Below are 7,872 nucleotides of genomic sequence, written 5' to 3'. Positions count from 1 at the left end.
CGTCAGCCGGTCCCAAGGTGACCGCACACGAAACCCCAGAGGGTTTGGACTTGCCTCTATGAGAGCGCCCGCCAAAGCGAAGTTGCTAGGCGGGTTGAGGCTGAATCCAAATGACGTGGGATGGGAATCGGTCGGTACCTCTTGGTCGACGAGCGGCGATAAAGTCACGCCGGGGACTGACTGCACCGTCGTCTCAGGTACGAGGGTGACGTCCGGCAAGCTTTTCGCGAGCGTGCTGGCGTTGTCCGCTTGCTCGAGATTGGCATGTCGCGGGGAGACGGCGCTCGTCTTCGTCTCAAGCGCGAAGTCGATACCCGGTGCGCCCCCCGTTGGGGTGCCGGTGCTGTCGACTTGCTTGACAGCCGACGAGGCGCTGCCTCCTGCTTGGCCTTGGTTGCCCTGCCTTCCCCTCCGTCGGCGGGGAAGAGGGCAGGATGAGCTTGAAGGTTGTTCTTCCACCACGCGAGGAAGACGTCGTCGATTCCGCCACCGGGGGGCGGGCTGTCGGCCGCCATTGTAGTTGTCGTGCGGCGGTGGAAGGAGTATCATGTCGTAGCTGCCGTCGAGGGACATGAACTCAAGACTCCCGAAACGGAGCACCGTCCCGGGTTGGAGAGGTTGCTGGAGACTGCCCATCTGGAGCTTGACGGGAAGCTGTTCGTCAACACGCAGCAGGCCCCTACCTGGCGCGCCAACTGTCGGCGTTCTGAGACCGAGGGGTCCCTGAGCCGACGAGTGAATGTCGCCGCGTGCCCCAGCCCAGATGGGTCGAGCGCGAGGGCGAGCGCGAAGGGGGGAAAAGCGAGGCGGCCGGAAACCGGCGTGAGAGAGGTGGGAATCCCGCGGCCTTCGTGTTCGTCCCGCGCCTAGGTCGGGTGCGCTTGCAGTAGGGGGTTACAAGCGTCCACGCGGGAGAGGGAGCGAGCGGCTTCAAGCGAGCGCCTGTCTCGTCCTCATCCCCGCGCGACCAACCCTCTCTAAGAGGGCCCTGGTCCTTCCTTTTATAGGCGTAAGGAGAGGATCCAGGTGTACAATGGGGGGTGTAGCAGAGTGCTACGTGTCTAGCGGAGGAGAGCTAGCGCCCTAAGTACATGCCGTTGTGGCAGCCGGAGAGATTTTGGCACCCAGCTGGTGTGATGTCGTGGCCGTCGGAGGAGCGATGGAGCCTGGCAGAGGGACGGCTGTCGGAGCGGTTGAGTCCTTGCCGACGTCCTCTTGCTTCCGTAAGGGGGCTGAGAGCCGCCGTCGTCATAGAGTATGCGGGGCGCCATCATTGCCTATCTGGCGGAGCGAGCCAGATGGGACGCCGGTCTTGTTCCCTATGGCCCGAGCCAGCTCGGGGTAGGGTGATGATGGCGCCTCCTGTTGACGTGGCTGGTCTGCGCCCTAGGTTGGGCGATGTGGAAGCTCCTCCGAAGCCGAGGTCGAGTCTGTCTTCTGTGGCCGAGGTCGAGTCCGAGCCCCTGGGTCGGGCGAGGCGGAGTTCGTCGTCTTCTAGGGATGAGCCCAAGTCCGAGCCCTGGGTCGGGCGGAGCAGAGTTTGTCGTCTTCTGGGGCTGAGCCCGAGTCCGAGCCCTGGGTCGGGCGGAGCGGAGTTCGCCGTCTTCTAGGGCTGAGCCCAAGTCCGAGCCCTGGGTCGGGCGGAGCGGAGTTCGCCGTCTTCTGGGGCTGAACCCAAGTCCGAGCCCTGGGTCAGGCAGAGCGGAGTTCGCCGTCTTCCGGGACTTAGCCCGAGTCCGAGCCCTGGGTCGGGCGGAGCGGAGTTTGCCGTCTTCCGGGACTTAGCCCGAGTCCGAGCCCTGGGTCGTGCGGAGCGGAGCTTCCTATGGTGCCTTCGGCAGGGCCTAACTGCCTGTCAGTCTCACTCTGTCAAGTGGCATCGCAGTTGGAGTGGCGCAGGCGGCGCTGTCCTTCTGTCAGACCGGTCAGTGGAGCGGCGAAGTGACGGCGGTCACTTCGGCTCTGCCGGCTGGGGGGCGCGCGTCAGGATAAAGGTGTCAGGACACCTTTGCATTAAATGCTCCTGCGATTTGGTCGGTCGGTGCGGCGATTTGGTCAGGGTTGCTTCTTGGCGAGGACAGGGCCTCGGGCAAGCCGGAAATATGTTCGCCGTTGGAGGGGGGCCTCGGGCGAGACGGAAACCCTCCGGGGTCGGCTGCCCTTGTCCGAGGCTAGGCTCGGGCGAGGCGTGATCGAGTCCCTCGAATGGACTGATCCCTGACTTAATCGCACCCATCAGGCCTTTGCAGCTCTGTGCTGATGGGGGTTACCAGCTGAGAATTAGGAGCCTTGAGGGTACCCCTAATTATGGTCCCCGACAAGCGGCAAAGTGACTGCGGTCACTTCGGCTCTGTCGACTGGAGGACGCGTGTCAGGATAAAGGTGTCAGGCCACCTTTGCATTAAATGCTCCTGCGATCTGGTCGGTTGGCGTGACGATTTGGTCAAGGTTGCTTCTTGGTGAAGACAGGGCCTCGGGCGAGCCGGAAGTATGTTCGTCGCTGGAGGGGGGCCTCGGGCGAGACGGAGATCCTCCGGGGTCGGCTGCCCTTGTCCGAGGCTAGGCTCGGGCGAGGCGTGATCGAGTCCCTCGAATGGACCAATCCCTGACTTAATCGCACCCATCAGGCCTTTGCAGCTTTGTGCTGATGGTGGTTACCAGCTGAGAATTAGGAGCCTTGAGGGTACCCCTAATTATGGTCCCCGACATGATCCATTGTGGCACTACACTAATGTGTGATCTTCCGTAAACATTTCCCTTGAAACAATTTCTATGTTGTTTGCCAAGTGATCAAGCAACATCAACCATCTCTGTTGGATCAAAAGGGCATACCACTTTCATGTGTGGTCTTATTTCTTTTGATCTTGGTAGTGACTACTCATAAAAGTTCCCTTTATATCCTTTGTGTAAAGGTGAAGCCTTGGAGCTTTTTAGTGTTGAGAAACAACTGATTAGCTCAAATTGGAGATTGACTTTCCCTGCTGTTGTGATGCAGGAGTTTGTTCATTCGCTCTCCTATTTAATCCATGTATTTCCGAACCCAGTCCGTTCATCTCGCATGAAGGAACGGATGAACCACATGACCAAATGGATTTCTACCCAAATGCATGAATTTTGCTAGCAAATGTGAACTCTCAACCCTTGGCTTACCGATGGTATTGAGAGGACTTGCTCAATGTCAAAAATAGTTCAACAAGTTGGTTTTACTAACTTGTAATTACCCAATGAACAAAGGTTGAGTTTAGAGATCGTTTTATCGAGTTATCTAAACTCACTTTGGTTCAAACCATTCTAAGAAAGTACTTTCAAGAATCGAGATTAAGTCGACCAGTAACCACCTAATCATCACTCTAGTCATGCCTCGACCGCCTCACGCGTGCTTTTCCAGCGTGTGTGATCATGTCGAGCCATGCCTAGTGCTTGATAAAACAGACTGGTTGCAAAGTCCGCATCTGCAGATCCCTCCGCGGGTGCTTTTCTCGAATCTATACCATCTTTTGTGGACTTGAATTCTCGGGTTAACCACATGTTAACCGCGACAGTATTCGACATCCACATCCGTCTTGTGTGCTACGAACTCACTGTGACCACTTGTTGGTAAACCTCTTTCTATGTGTTTTACCCAAGAGGTTGCATCTAATTCTGTTTGGGTAAAATTGCGTATCTGCCGCTTGCTCAACAGACTCAGATAGTACAGTATCATCAGAAAAAGCAAACTGCACACATGGAACCTTATGTGTTCCTCTAGCAGAGAGCATATCTATTGTTGGACATCTCTAAAATTAGCCTAAGGCGATGCATGCCATGTCCACTAGAGAAACAACATCCTGAGACACTTGCCTTCGCTCATAATTGTCTTATGATTATCGCTGATATGGACATGGGTTACATGCTTCTCTACTCTTAAAAGTCTTTCGCTCCGAATCTCGGGACGAGATTCTTTTAAGGGGGGAGGGCTGTAACACCCCAGTTGTTTTATTCCGCTCGACAATGAGTTTGTATTTAAGCACGTAATATCAGTGGATGAAACAGATGCTAAATTTAATCATCTTCGCCTATTGTGATTTTAATATCGCATTTGTTTCGTTTGTCGCGAGCGCGACATCGTTTTTATTTTTATCTATCCGGGCTCTTCCTAAAATTTGCGTGATGTTCGGAACATAGTTGTTTCGAAGATCGGTGCGTCCGATGATTATTTAAAATTCGTCGCTCGCGCGAATACAAATTCGGAAGCCTGAACCACTTGGACGATTTTTATCCCGAACAAATTAATTTGAACTCAACGACTAAAATGTTCGGGGCAAAATAGTCTGTATCGCGCGAATTCGTGCGGGAGGTTAAGAACCAATTTATCCGTCCGCACGCTGCTTTGGCGACGAAATCGAGTATACATTGCAGATCTGGTTTCGGCTAATTTCGGTCGAATCACGTAAAACAAATTATCAGTGCAGAAAACAGTTTATTTCTGTCTGTTGTTCTCGCCCGGATCCAAATCTTCGGATGTAACCAATTATTAAACAATTCGGTTCCCACTCGTCCATCGTAAAATCGCGTACGAGGATCTATAATTGAGCCTCGATTCACTGGTAAATCATTCGTGGCCGTGGAACCATATACTTAGACCACAGATAAATTTATTAGATTTTTGAATCGAATCAACTATCGCAATTACCGTCGACTCTTTTGTTATAGCTAGAAATCCCGGTTCAAAAATATATGTGCTTCTTTATTAAAAAAAAGAAATAATAAAAAAAAGAAAATATCCTACCGTTCTAATCTCCAGCCGCCTAGCCGCCCTACCCTGCTGATTTTTTCAGCACCGCCCCGGCTCCATTCTTATCTGTGCGCGCGTCTCATCTCTCCCCTCGTCTTCTCCCTTTGCTCAGCTGTGGAGCTTGCCACCCGGCCGCCTAGCTCCGTTCCCAGACGCGCGCAGCTCCTGCGCGACCTCCCTCCCAGCTCCCACGCGCGTCCGAACTCGTCCCCATGGTGCCGGCCGAGTCCCAGCCCGGAGCTCTCCCTGCCGAGCTCGCCCCCATGACGCCCAGCCGGAGTTCCGCTCGGTGCTCCTCCTTCCTCCTCATCTGCCGCGCCCTGCTCGGCTTCTCCGGTGCTGGCCGCTGCTCCAAGTCTTCATCCCAGCCATGGCGCGCCCAAGTTCCTCCATTGCTCGCGCCCTGCTTTTCTCCATTGCTGCGCGGGCGCGCCCCTGGAGCTTCCTCGCCGCGCGGCCTGCTCCTCTGCCCCAGCTCGTGTTGCTCCCTTCCATAGCAGCTGAGCTCTCTGGCTCGGATTCCGCTCGGCTGACCGCGCAGCTCCTGCGCGTGCTTCCTCTCTGCTTCTCTCTCCCTCTCGGCGCTCTGCTCCCATGCCGCGCGCCCCTGTCCTATTTCCCTGCGCGCCGCCGTGCCCTCAGCTCGCCGGCTGCGACCCCTGCTCAGGGTTTCCTGGTGCCGTGCTTCTGCGCGCGCTCGCTCCAGCTCGAATTTCCTCTGCCCAGCCGGATTCCTCTACGCCGAGGCCCTATTCGACCGCGCGTCCTTGGGTTCCAGCTCGCCGTCGAAGCTCTCCTGCCGCGCACGGCTCCCATGTTTGCCGAACTCGTGGTCACGGTCTCGCCTTGCTGCCGCAGCCGCGCCTACTGCCGCGCACGGCCTGCTCCGTTGTGAGCGCTCTGCTTCCTCGCCGAGCTCGTCCCTGCACGCCGAGGTCGCGCGCAGCTCTCCCAGCTCGTCGGTGTTCCCAGCTCGCCCTGTCTGCGCGTCGCGCACCCTTGTCGTGGTTTTCTGCTTCCTTGTCGCGCGCGACGCGTTTAGTTGTCCCTCGTCGTGCCGAGTTCTCCTCTGCACGCAGTCGTGTCCTGTTTTCTGCCTGCCAGTGTGCCCTCTCAGCTCGCTCGGCTTTAATTCCCAATCGAGTCGTCGAACCCGTCATCCCTTGCTCAACCCCCACCTCGCCAGCTCGCTCTAAACACGATCTCGTCGTCCGCAAGTCACCAAAAAACCCAAGAATCGGGTGAAGACGAAGCTAACAGCGTGAGATTCACCAAGTGCTCGACAACAGCTCGAACAAGTCGTCGATCGTCATCCTCGTCTACGCCAAGCTCTGAGAAGATTAGGCGCAGAAGAAAATCAATCGGTACGCGGCCGGAGAATTCTCGATGCGGATAAAGATGTAGCGCGATTCGACGCAGCACTCACCCTATTTTCGGTGAAATGCTGAGCTGAAAGGCGTCGTCGATTTCGTGATTTCACGTCGAATTTAATAAGGGTAAGTTAATTCGTATTCCAGTCAATTAAGTCTATAAATAGATTAAATAGAATTATTGGTCACAATAAATGTTATTAATTTAGCATGTGTATATTGTGATGATCGATTTAGATAAATCGATAAATCAAGTAATTAAGATACACAATTTAAAGAGTTAATAAAAAGATAGGAATAAAAATAGATATTCCAGTGTTATTATGTCAATTTGATTAATGGATGTAGTCGATGCCCTGCTGTGATATCCATGGTGCTTAAAGCTTGGTTTTAAGTGTTTCATCCTTTTTAGTGTAGATTATCTATATTATACTTGTTATACATGTGCTCATACATGTGCATCGTGCATCTCATGAGGTACGATAAATAATCGCGTGATGCGGAAGACGAGCCAAGTCGACCCCAAGCGTGGGCTAACCCGCAGGATGATGCAGATGGATAACCCGATCAAGTACCAAGACAAAGGCTGCTCGTCAAGCGAACGTCGTCTAACAACACTAACCTAGTGTTACTCAGGCAAGCCCCGATGCATTTGCCACCCTCCTTGATGTTTTTAAAATCTTTCTCACTTGCTTGATGCATTAGGTGATAGAAGTTGATTGATAAAACAATTCCTGCATTACCTTCCTTGAATTTGATTACCTTCCTTGATCACCCATTTTACAAAAGATTTTGATGCTTAGCCTTGCTTTAGAAAAACAAAATGTTTTGTTTTTACAAAAGATGATGTGGCAAAAGTGGGTGGGATGTTTTCGAAAATAAAATTTGATGGTGGATCCATCAAGGCCTTGATGGGTTCAACATCGGAAAAGATGTACCTCTGCCAGGTACCAAACTTTGGGTTTGAAATGATTAAGCTGAGACCGGGCGGGTGACTTGAACGAGAAAGGAGTCTCGATGTAGTGTCTCCGTCTGAGTCGATTAAGGACCGTCTCGATGTAGGCCTGCTGACCGGGGACCCTTTAACTGGTCACATGCCTCGTCATGGGTAAGCCTTGCCTCGGGCAGACTAAGGCCAGAATAAGATAACACGGAATGGGCCTGGAGCGGTGGCAAGAGTAGTGTGTACCCTCCGTGACAAGAGGCTGGACGGTGGTGTATCTGTGCTCTCGGTTCGCGTGAACCTGATCTGGTCTTAAGAACCCCGGTGGCGGGTTGACATATGCAAGGGTTAAGTGCTACATATGTCGTGTGATTGGAGATCCTCAGCTGAGTATAATCGATTCGGATTGCCGTACCTTCGTGGTTATGAAGACTTGGTCACTGACTTACACGTAGCAATCCAGTAAAGATGATGGGTTTGTTAAGAAATTGGCTAGTACAGGTCCAGTGATTGAACTAGGGTAGAAAGAACTCTAGTGCAGGTAATTTTACTTAACTTGACAAATAAAACTGGATTTTTAAGGATCCACTTTTAGTAAGCATTTCTGCAAAACAGAGTCTTTGATTATTGAGAAGCCTTACCTTGACTCCCTTAACCAACATACCTTTGAGAGTCTTTTCTTTAGTCGGGTAAGACTTGCTGTGTAATTCCATACTCAGGGTTTTATTCCCTGTTGTTTTTCAGGTTCTAACTTTGTGCTGTTGTTGATGGTGTTAAGTGCCGGT

General features: G+C 52.8%; 1 pseudogene; it reads left to right on the top strand.

Moving 5' to 3' along the window:
- The first annotated feature begins 4,861 nt into the window (after positions 1 to 4,861).
- LOC109941647 (uncharacterized) lies at positions 4,862 to 6,795 on the top strand (annotated as a pseudogene).
- Positions 6,796 to 7,872: the final 1,077 nt, after the last annotated feature.

Source organism: Zea mays, chromosome 8 (assembly GCF_902167145.1).
Source record: "Zea mays cultivar B73 chromosome 8, Zm-B73-REFERENCE-NAM-5.0, whole genome shotgun sequence".
Lineage (NCBI taxonomy): Eukaryota > Viridiplantae > Streptophyta > Magnoliopsida > Poales > Poaceae > Zea > Zea mays.
The sequence above is the reverse complement of the archived record's forward strand: the minus strand, read 5'-3'. Positions and strand labels throughout refer to the sequence as shown.